Source organism: Lontra canadensis, unplaced genomic scaffold (genome assembly GCF_010015895.1).
Source record: "Lontra canadensis isolate GAN:19392208 unplaced genomic scaffold, GSC_riverotter_1.0 scaffold150, whole genome shotgun sequence".
Classification (NCBI taxonomy): domain Eukaryota; kingdom Metazoa; phylum Chordata; class Mammalia; order Carnivora; family Mustelidae; genus Lontra; species Lontra canadensis.
The window spans coordinates 325,109-337,058 of record NW_022631144.1 but is presented as its reverse complement, the minus strand read 5'-3'; positions in this window follow the sequence as shown (position 1 = coordinate 337,058).

Here is an 11,950-nt window from a genome sequence, read left to right as displayed (position 1 = left end):
GGGATTAAGGTTTTGGATTGGTTTCTATTTCAATTGAGGAATCATTATGATTCATAATTTAATATTTTTTCTAGCTTTTTCTATAAAACCAGAAACAATAATACTCCAGGAGTAATGAGCATACCTCACACTGAGTTTTTTGTTTGTAATGCCGTTTCCCATTCAAGGAAACCAGGGTTTCTTATGGACATGGTTCCAGGCCCAGGGCAGGGAACATAAAAGACATCGTGGGCCAGATGTCAAGGAAGTGCTCAAAGATTAATGGGGCTATGTCAAAAGGACAAAGAACCATTGAACTAGTTTTAAGAAATTATGATTCTATAGTGACACTCAAAAAAGGAGGGGGAAGGTTTTTTGTTTTTGGTTTTTTTTTTAAGAATAATATCACCAAATAAAGGGAAAAAAAGAAAGTGTAAGAAATAATAGGGAAAAAATCACAGTTTTGTCACTTTTCATATATTAATTAAGGCAAGTCATTAATAAAAACTAAAACCATTGGATGAAAGATAGTTGGGAAGGAGAATATTCACAAATTCTCAAATGATCACAAGTTATTAATTACATTGGGAAAGTAATCTTAACAATGAAAGGTCTGTGACCATCACACTACTTAAGTGGTCAAACTTTGTAAAACCAATAGTGGGACAACCTGGCATGAGGTACCTACTGATCTGATACAATAAAACACCACCTATAACACTTTCCAGCCAAAAATGTTTAACCAGTATCTAATCGCAAAGAAAGAACAAAACAAATGCACAATGTGGGACAGACAACAACACAATTGGCTCAGACTCTTAAAATGTCAATGTCATAGAGTAACCAGGGAAGCAGAAGTTCTGATTTAAACAGACTAGAGACTTATCACAAGAAAATGTAAGTCATGAAACTTGATTGGATCCTGGATCAAAAAAAGGAATGAAAACAGGCATTAAAGATGTTCTAAAGAAAAACTATGGAAATTTAAATGCAGACTGTATATTGGATCACAGAGAATTGTTCATGTTCTTATACGTGATCATGGCACTATAAAAGTAGAACGACCTTTTCTTAGGAAAGGCATGTTAAAGAACTTTGGAATGAGATGTCATAACACCTGCTACATATTTTCATATGGTTAAGAAAAGATCTCTCCGTAGAGAGAAAGAGCACAATGTGCAAATGTTGACAACTTGTGAATTGACATAAAAAATATGTGGATGTTCATTGTATGATTCTCACAACTTTTCCATAGTCTGAAATATTTTAAAATAAAAAGTTGGCAAGGAAAAAAAAATCCTACCTGATAGTTTCAAGGCTCCTTTTTGTGATCCACACTCTCATAGCTTAAAGTTAGAAAAAGAAAGGGGATCCTTGTTAGATGCAGAAAAAGCTCTAATCAGGGCAGTGGTTAAATGCTTAGGCTTTGGAGCCAGACAGACCCAGGCTGGAGACCTATGCAAGTTACTCTAACTGTAAGCTTCACTTCCCTCAACTATAAAATGAGGTTAATGACAGTGCCCACCTCAAAGGACTACCAGATTGATGAGATAATCCACATCAAGTGTTAGCACCACTCACAGACACCTGCTCTGATTTCCAGAGTACAATGAGACTTCTCATTAACACCTAAATATTTTTACATGACATACCCTGTGACTCAGATCAGGAATACTAATTTCAACATCATCCATTTATCTGTTACTTACTTTTCAAGAGCCTTCACTGAAAAGCCCTAAAATAAAATGATGATGAGGAGGAGGATAGGGATAGGAAGATCATGTAGACAGAATGCAGAAGATGACACCTCACATTTTAAGTTTAAGAAAAATGTCAATGGGGAGAGGATCAAAAAGACATAATTCAAAGTCAAATACATTTTTCAAAAGGTAGGGACAATTTCAGCAGATCTTAATTTGGGGTGGAAGGATCACAAAATACTTTTAGAATATGATAGGCCCACTACCCCGAAAAACAGACTTAGAGACATGACCCATGCAAATTAGAAGTTCATGGTCCTTCTGAGGCTTGTTCATGGACTAATACATGAGCATTATTGCCTCATGAATAGGGACATGTTGGGACCAAAGGACAAGACCCTCACTCTCTAATACCACCATGTAAGAAGTCTACAATCCTATTACGGAGCAACCACTGTGTCACCACTAGAAAACTGAAATTTGCAATTCAACCTTGGGAGTAAGAAAACAGATTCAAAACAAGTGATCTGGATCAAAAACACTGGGGCCTTGGAACAGATTCTCAGGGAGCAGAGGGATGCGAAGGAGAACAGTTAGGTCAAAAACATCCTGCTTATGTAACACAGGAAGACAGACAGGATTAGGCCTCAGTTGGGCTAGAATCCTGGGAGGGGCTGATGGCCTTGATTTATCCACATGCAGAACCTCTCATCCTTGAGCAGGGGCCTCCAGGTCTGGAATCTGTATCCAGTGAAGCTGAAGAGCCTCTTCAACTCAGGAATTTATGTAGTTAACAAAATGATTTATCGAGTGTGATTGAGCCCACTCTGTTAGGAGAACTATTTATAGCTGTGGCATAAACTCACCATCCACACCCTACAGAGGATGTACAGTGGGTTCCAATAACAGTTTCCAGCCTTCCTCCTAAGGATGTGGTAAGTAAGGGAACTTTCTCTGGGTAAGTTTTGTCCAAATCCTCATCTGCATGTCCTGCTTTGCCCTTGTCACCACAGACAACTTATTAAAGAATCTTAGTCTTTCCTCTCAGCACTTGCTCAAAGTACAGCCCTCATTGAGCCACAGCCCTCCATTGATTACTGGAGGAAGAATTGCATCCCTCCAACATGCCCTGCAAGATATCAACTATGGATTTGTGACAACAGAGGGCTCTCTCTCCCCCCCTCTCTCTCTCTCTCCCTCACACCCAAGCACTCTCTGGTCCTGCTTCGTTCTGCAGAACTACAATCCCTCAGCTCCAGCAATGCATTCTTAAAGGATGCCATTCTTAGCATTTTGTCAACAGGAGGAATACTTGAAACTCTTTTTGGCCAGAAGATTCACTTGGTACATGTTATCTCTCTGAAAATGGATTGCCCATCAAAAAGAAACAGGTAAGCCAGGACACTCTTATGTAGTTCCTCAGAGGCCATAAGCCAAGCTATTGCTCTTTAATTACTTCCTGTCCAACATCATAAGGGCCCATGAGGTGTTCTACTTGCTCTGGAATGCCATTATCTTAATTAGACCCAGAACCATAAAATCTGGATTTTAGGAAGGGCAGCTGGAAACATCTTGCTGTTTGCCTGTAGCTATTCCTCTCAGGCTCAACTAAGTATACTTTAGACAGATTCCAGAGCTGGCTTATAAAGGCCCAGATTGTTAAATTTTCAGATTGTTAAAATTTTAGGAATTTTGCAAGTCAGTTGTTGAACCATTGGTAGCTTAAAATTGACTTGGTGGGAATATGTACACCAAGGAAATAAGCAAACACTAAAAATAACGGTCCTCTCTCTTACCTGCAGCTGGTTGTTAACTGTTTACCAGCATGCTACTATTAATAATGGAAACCTATGCAGTCTCTGTAGTGGTTAAGGACATAGGTTTTAGAGTCAGGCTGAACTGTACCAGAGTCCTAGGTTTATACTTATTGTATTACTTTAGTTTCACAAAATAAAATTAAGATTTAAAAAAGTACTGTGTCATGTAACACCAATTTCCCATTGCTCGTGTTCCCACTTGAAAACTTCCATTAGGCTCACATTCCTGGCTTTTCTCTGATCCCCAAGGGAGGAGGAGTAATGTAGGTGATTGATGAATTTAGGAGGAGAATTTCATTGTGTATGATTCTGCCATCTTAGCACATGGCATCAAACATCACTAGCCAAGATAGTTGTTTGAGCATTTAAAGGTTCTGCACCCAGATCCAGCTAGATGGGGGTGCGGGGCAGGGGTGGGCAGTCCCCATACAACCAAGCAATTCTTAGACACCAGCTGGGTGTCCTACAATCCAATTCAATTCTGACATTATCTACCAGGAGATAGCGTCAGAATCCACAGGTTAAGGGCCCATTCCCACAAGACCAACCCCCCCTCCCTTCAGATGCCAACAGCCAAGCCCAGGATGTCACCTGTGCTTCTGGTCAGAATCAGAGGTTTCCACAACCATCTCCTCAGGTTCCGTTAATTTGCTCACAGACTGATTCAACATCCAGTACTCTCTTCCCTCCCTGGAGGTCAGGAGGGAGGGACTGAAAGTTCCAACCCTCTAAACACAAGGAGGGTTCCCGAGACAACCAGGCCCTATCCTTAGTGCTCTAAAAATTGCTTATTAACATAACAAAAGACACTGTTATCACTCTCATCACTTAGGAAATTCCAAGGGTTTTAGGAGCTTTGTGCCAGAAACAATACCAAATACCAAATATATATTTCTTTTATATATCACAATATTCAGCATCCCTATCAGATACAGAATATAGCCAGCAGGAAAGAGGTGGGCACACAGAAGGGCAGGCCCCCTTCCTGCAAGGATACTTCTCAAATACCACATTAGCATGTATTACCATCCTGTTGGCCAGAACTTAATCATATGACACTTCCAACTGCAAGGGAAGATGGGAATTTTTTTTTTATTCCAGCCAGCCACATGTCTCTCTAAAAACCAGATTTCTTTTAATATGTAAGAAATAAATAACATATTGGAAGGAAATTAATAGTCTCTGCCACAGCATATAAATATTAGACACAACTTGCTCACAGTAAATATTCACATTTAGTGAATATTACCCATAGGTCTTTTTCCCCCCATAGGTCTTTTCTTATCAAAAACACCCAAGTTATTCTATATATCTATGCCTATAATTACAGGAAAATTAGAAGCCAAAATATTCCTTTAGCTTAAGGAATTCCTATTTTCTTGAGTCTTCTGTTTAAAATCCAAACATCCTTTAGAAGGGGCAACCAATAAAAGGGAGAAATGACTAATATATTAGCATTCATTGATCTTGTGTGTATGAGGCACCCTGGGAACCAGGGAAAGAAGTGAGACATTTCAGCCAAGTGTGAGACTAGAGTCATAGGTTTGGCCCAGACACTGTCCAAGTTTATATACATAGAGGACACTGGAATGTGATGGAGCCATGAGGGTACCTGGTTGGACACTGGAACAGGAGATGCATAGATGCAAATTATAAACATCTTTTAATTGCTTATTTTGCAAAAAGTTGGCCCTGAATTTTTAATGAAACAGAATCTGAGTCTTTTGGGTTTTTTTTCCTATAAAATTAAGCCTTTTCCTCATATTCTTCTCCTTCTATTCAGTTAAGACATTTTCTGGGTGCCTTTATTGACTCACCATCATCAGCTTCAACTGATCCTTTCCTGCAGGGAGGGTCTGCCATGTGCTCTTTGTGTGAGCCTGGGTAAGTTGTAAACCCCTTTATGCCTCTGTTTCCCCAGATGTAAATGGAGACAATTATAGCATCTACCTTATAAAGTTGTTGTGAGCTCTTGAAACAGAGCCTGGTATATTGTAAGTACCATATAAATGTTGTTGTTGTTATTATACTTAATTTTGACCCATATCACATGCTACTGTAACTTTCTAAAGACAGGGATTTTTTTTTATCTCATCAAAAGCCTATGAAAATGATAGATGTGATCATTGTAATACTTTCTCAGAGATTATGAGGGTTATACCTATACAAGTCATCATTGACACAACATAAATGCATTAAGTATGATTCAGAAGGTGCCTGGGATTTCCTAAGTCCATTTTAAGTTCTGTAGCATTCTACTATGCTGGTATAGAGAAAAAAGAAAGAATTCATTCCTTTTTTCATTCAACAAACACTATGCTACTATTAAAGATACACTGAGGCAGAAGACATGCTCTTTCCTTAAGAACCTCACAGTTGTTGTTTTTTTTAAGATTTTATTTTTTATTTATTTGACAGACAGAGATCACAAGTAGGCAGAGAGGCAGGCAGAGAGAGGAGGGAAGCAGGCTCCCCACAGAGCACAGAACCTGACCTCGGGCTCGATCCCAGGACACTGGGATCATGATCAGAGCTGAAGGCAGAGGCTTTAACCCAGGCACCTCAAGAACCTCACAGTTTTGTGGGAGAACAGGTATCCAGGATACTGAAAGCAATGTTGTTGTTTTGTTGTTTTCTGTAACATTGTCTATCTATCTATCTATCTATCTATCATATAACAGTGAGAAAGGGAATATTTAACAGAATATTTGCTGTTGCAAATTACTGAAACCCAACGCAGACTAGTTGGGTTTCAACTTTCAAAAAAGGGAGAATTTATAGGTTCATTCCTTCATTTATTCAACAAGAAAATGCTGAAATATCTACAGTTAAAATTTTCAAGCATTTCAAAAGTGGATCTGCATCTCTAGAAATCTCTCTCTCAGTCTACTCCTAAGCTCTGCTTTCTTCTGTGTTGGATTTATTTTCAGGCTCTCCTTGCATAGGCCCAAGACCGCCACCAGGTTTGTCTGGTAGTTGGGCACCCTCAGCTGAAGTCAGGAGCTTCTTTCTCAACAGTTCTAACAAAAATGCTGATGCTGGTTCTCAGTGGTCTGGGCAAGTCACATGCCCATCCTTGAGCCAATCACAGGGACACTGGACTGGGAGCTTAAACTCCATTGCCCTTTCTGGAGAGCTGGAGGTGGGATCAGTCTCACCTAAACCTTATGGACAGAAAGTAGGAGGAGTGGCTTCATCAGGAAAAATGGGTGCTATTGCCAAATGAAGGTAGACTAGACATGGGGAAGGCAAAACATCCACAACTATAGTCAGCTCCTAGTGGGCAAGGTATGGGGACAGGATTTCAAGGAAAATCTCATGGAGGAGTTGACATGGGAAATAAGTTTTGAAGGGCATTCAGCATTCAGTGGACAGATCAGAGAATTCAAAGCAAAGGGAAGAACATGTATAAATTCCTAAGGATGGGGGCGCCTGGGTGGCTCAGTGGGTTAAGCCGCTGCCTTCGGCTCAGGTCATGATCTCAGGGTCCTGGGATCGAGTCCCGCATCGGGCTCTCTGCTCAGCAGGGAGTCTGCTTCCCTCTCTCTCTCTCTCTCTCTCTGCCTGCCTCTCTGTCTACTTGTGATCTCTCTCTGTCAAATCAATAAATAAAAAAATCTTTAAAAAAAAAATTCCTAAGGATGTGAAATCATATGGCTTATTTAGATAAATGAGTAGGATTTAGATGTAATTTGTGGAGAAAATAGACAATGAGGCAGGGAAGATAAACAAGCATGAATTCAGAATGAAGGTCTTTGTGTGCCCACATGAAGATAATGTGGGCACATGTGTCTTCAAATCTATGGAGATTTTTCCACACTATATCATTAACATAAAAGAAATTAATCTAACACACACACAAAATTGAAGACAGAAATTGTAGTTTATTTTTGTATATTCATTGCCTGGCACAAGAGCCTTTTAGTGTTTATAGATCTGAAATTGAAAAGTCTTTTGAGCTAAATTAGCTGATTTCTGTCAACCATATGCACATAGCATAGTGCCTTGGTACATTTTAAGTGTTCGATAAATGTCTTAGTGGTCATTAAATCAATTTTTGATGACCTATACTTATTTTTCATCATTCCTCAGACTTTAACTAATCTGTTGTTACTTAATTCTCAGAAAACTTGGAGCAAGACATTGAGATGTGTTTAACTTAGAAACATTATTTTGCAGACTTACACCCAAATCAGTCTCTCCCACTCACCACCCCCCCACACAAAAAAAAACAAAACAAAACAAAACAAAATAAAAGCTTTAATGCTGTTGTCTGGTGACTTGCAAAATAAGAAATACAACTCAGCTGTTTATATTTGGAAACTCTAAGATAAAAGGAATGGCAAAACCTCATAGAAAATGGGTCTTGGGACACCTGGGTGGCTCAGATGGTTGAGCGTCTGCCTTCAGTTCAGGTCATGATCCCAAGGTCCTGGGATCGAGTCCCGCATCAGGCTCCCTGCTCAGTGGAAGCCTGCTTCTCCCTCTGCCTGTTGTTCCTCCAGCTTGTGCGCTCTCTCTCCCTCTCTCTCTCTCTCGCAAATAAATAAATAAAATCTTTAAAAAAAAAATGGGTCTTCAAGATTGGTAAGGATTACTTTTTATTTGAGTAAGACTGAGGTCAGTTCACACTTTAATGAGTTTATCATGAATTAATTTCATATATTGGCTAGCCTATCCTTCCTCCTTTCCCAGAGCCCCTACGAATATATAAAATAACAGATAATCATCCAACCATTCCTCTTAGGGTTACTGTTATTATTATATATCATTAAATAAATTAATACTGCTATTGCCACAGGTTATAAAACTGAACTTTAACAGGAATCAATTAAAACACTGAGAGAATAATGGCATCTGCCTGTGGCTTCCCTGTGTGCTCAGGGGTTGGGGGAGTAGAGAATTCTCTGGGAATATTTCCCACAGCGGCCTCTACTAGACAGCTTCTGTCCCCCACTTGCCTGCCCTAGTACCTCATCTTGACCTTGTCTCTCTGAGTCATTTTGAAACCTGATATTCACAGTTGATAGACTTAATGGAGGGAGAGGGGAGAGACCATTCATCATTCATTTGATGAATATTTATCAAGCACTAATGATGTGTCAGGAGTGCTCTAGAAAACTGGGGTTACAGAATCTCTGCCCTCATGGAGTTTTTATTCTCATGAAAGAATACATATATAAAGTAAATAAACATGTAATCATAGTAGATAACATCCAGTTTAAATGGAGATAAATAAGGCAGAGAAGGGGGTCAGGGGACATGCTGAACAGAGAAAGTATCTCTTGGAAGGTGAAATATGAACAAAGGTCTGAAGGAGATAAAGGAACAGCCATGCTGATAGTTGAAGGAACACTGTTCCAGAATGGGAAGAGCAAGCACAAATGTATTGAGGCAGGAGTATATCTGGTATAATAGAACACCAGAAAACCAGTGTGTCTGGAGCAGAACGAACAAAAGGGAGAATAGCAGGAGATTACACCAGAAGGAAAATGACACACTGCATGGTCCCTGTAGACAGCAAGGAATATCCACACTCGCTTTTTGTTATACAGTGCCTTATTTGTCTCTTCTGTGTGCTGTCATTTTCCCTCTTCTCTTTTCTTTACATAACAGTCATTTTCCCTTTTCTTCCTGAAGAGCATTTGCCATTTTGACTGCCCAGAATCCCACTCCTTTTCTAAAGCAGCAAGGTGATTTCTTTGCAGGGAAAATGGCATTTCTCCCATTGCTTGTGTTAGTCAAAGTGCTTTATGAATCAGTAATCTATCTATCAGCTCAGCCAATCACACCTCTTTCCCTGGAATTAGCTTCTTCACTAAGATGGAGAATGATTGAAGCTTTATCAACCTGACCATAATACCAAAAAGATTATCCAGTAGTTTCCGGTTCCCCAAAGCTACCCCCATTTTTCTGTCCTTTATGAGACTTGACTGTGAAGCTTTTCTCTCAATTCCATAATCTGACCAAGACATTCCAGCAAATTCAGTTTTAACTTAACAAAGAACCCCTAACTTATCATCAGTCTACCCTGGCTCATGTTCCTGTTCATGTTCCATGACTCATATCATAGGGTGTTACCATTAATGCTAGGTTGTGGACTTTCAGAAACTGGTCCTTTCATACCTAAAATAAATTTGTCACTGTAAACTAAAATTTCAATCTGAACAAAATGCTAGCATATTCCAGATGGTTTATCAGGATAGTTAAAAAACAAACAAACAAAACAAAAGCATTGTTTCTTATGATTTGACACATTATGAAAAAGTTATCTCTACAAGAGATAGAATAAAAAGAAAAAATAATAAAGTGAAGGCAAGGATTAAAACATTGTGATTAAGCACACAGGCTCTGTCATCACACAGCTTGAGTATGCTGCTCAGCTCTGACCTCTGGTAGCTACTCAACTTTAAGCAAGGACTTATCTTTGGTTTCCCCAGAAACAGACCCTAAGATGAGGATTCCACTGTGAGAAATTTTAGGAAGTGATCCCAGGAAACACCAGTGGGGGAAGTGAGAGAGGGATATGGAGACATCCAATTGAAAGTACCAAAGTAGTTTTCCTAAGAAAGAATGCAGCAGAGTAAGAATATCCTATGCATTTCAATATACACAAAAAAAGCATTTGACAAAGCACAACATCTATTCATAATAAAAACCCTCAACAAGTGGGTTTAGAGGGAACATACCTCAACATAATAAAGGTCATATATGAAAAGTCCACAGCTAACATCATCCTCAATGGGGAAAGCCTGAGAGCTTTTCCTGTATGGTTAGGAACATGACAGGGATGTCCACTCTCACCACTTTTATTCAAAATAATCCTGGGAGTCCTTGTCACAGCAATCAAACAACAAAGAGAAATAAAATCATCCAAATCAGCAAGAAAGACGTAAAACTTTCACTATTTGCAGATGACATGATACTATATGTAGAAAACCCAAAAGATTCCATCAAAAAACTTCTAGAACTAATAAACAAATTCAGTAAAATTGCAGGATAAAGAATCAATGTGCAGAAATCTGCTGCATTTCTATACACCAATAATGAAGTAACAGAAATTAAGGAATCAATCCCATTTACAATTGCACCAAATAATAAAATGCCTAAGAATAAACCTACCCGAAGAGGTGAAAGAGCTGTACTCTGAAAACTATAAAACACTGATGAAAGAAATCAAAGATGGCACAAAGAAAAAACATTCCATGCCCATGGATTAGAAGAATGAATTTTGTTAAAATATTTATACTACCCAAAGAAATCTATACATTTAATGACAACCTTATCAAAATACCAATAGCGATCTTCACAGAACTAGAACAAACAATCCTAAAATTTGTATGGAACCACAAAAAAAAACCCAAATAGCTAAAGCAATCTTGGAGAAAAAAAAGAAAAAGAAAAAAAGCAAAGCTGGAGACATCACAACTCTGGACTTGAAGTTATATTACTAAGCTATAGTGATCAAACAGTGTGGTGCTGGCACGAAAGTAGATATATATATATCAATAGAACAGAATAGAAAACCCAGAAATGAACACACGATTATATGCCCAATTAATCTTTGACAAAGCAAGAGAGAATATGTAGTGGGAAAAATATCTCTTCAACAAATGGTACTAGGAAAACTGGACAGGAATATCCAAATGAATGAAACTGTACAATTCTGTTTCACCATATGCAAAAACAAATTCAAAATGGATTAAAGACCTCAATATGAGACCTGAAACCATAAAAGTCCTTGAAGAAAGCATAGGCAATAATTTCTCTGACATCAGCTATAGCAGCTTTTTTCTAGATAGGTCTCCTGAACCAAGAAAAACAAAGCAAAAATAAATCATTGACACTACATAAAAACAAAAGATAAAAACATTTCTGTACAGCAAAGGAAACAGTCAACAAAACTAAAAGGCAACCTTATGGAATGGGAGAAGATACTTGCAAATGACATATCTGATAAAGGGATAGGATCCAAAATATATAAAGAACTTACACAACTCAACAACTAAAAATAAATGAATAATCTGATTTAAAATGGGCTAAAGAAATGAACAGACATTTTTCCAAAGAAGATATACAGGTGGCCAACAGACACACGAAAAGATGCTCAATATCACTTACCATCAGGGGAAATACAAATCAAAACAACAATGAGCTATCACCTCACACCTGTAAGAATTCCTGAAATCAACAACACAAGAGGTAACAGGTGTTGGCAAGGATGTGGAGAAAAGGGAATTTTCTTGTATTATGGGAATACAAACTGGTGCAGCCACTGTGGAAAAGAGTATGGAGTTTCCTCAGAAAGTTAGAAATAGAACTATCCTACAATCCAACAATTGCCCTACTAAGCATTTACCCAAAGAATACAAAAATTCTAATTCAATGCACCTTGATGTTTATAGCACCATTATTTACAATAGTCAGATTGTGGAAACAGCCCAGGTATCCTTT